Below are 553 nucleotides of genomic sequence, written 5' to 3' on the forward strand. Positions count from 1 at the left end.
GCGGGCAGGGAGCGCCGAGCGCGCGGGCCATGCCGGACTGTCCTCAGATCCACTGGCTGGAAAATTGGCTCCGGGGTCGGACCCAGAGGGTAGTAATTGATGGAAGTCACTCATCGTGGTGTCCTGTGACCAGTGGGGTCCCCCAGGGCTCTGTCCTTGGACCCATACTGTTCAACATCTTCATTAACGATGTGGACACTGGAGTCAGAAGCGGACTGGCCAAGTTCGCCGATGACACCAAACTTTGGGGCAAAGCATCCACGCCAGAAGACAGGCGGGTGATCCAGGCTGACCTGGACAGGCTCAGCAAGTGGGCGGATGAGAATCTGATGGTGTTCAACGCCGATAAATGCAAGGTTCTCCACCTTGGGGAAAAAAAACCCGCAGCATCCTTATAGGCTCGGCAGTGCTATGTTGGTTAGCACTATGGAAGAAAGAGACTTGGGGGTCATCATTGACCACAAGATGAACATGAGCCTGCAATGCGATGCTGCGGCTAGTAAAGCAACCAAAACGCTGGCTTGCATCCATAGATGCTTCTCAAGCAAATCCC

This window comes from Alligator mississippiensis, chromosome 1, assembly GCF_030867095.1.
Source record: "Alligator mississippiensis isolate rAllMis1 chromosome 1, rAllMis1, whole genome shotgun sequence".
NCBI lineage: Eukaryota > Metazoa > Chordata > Crocodylia > Alligatoridae > Alligator > Alligator mississippiensis.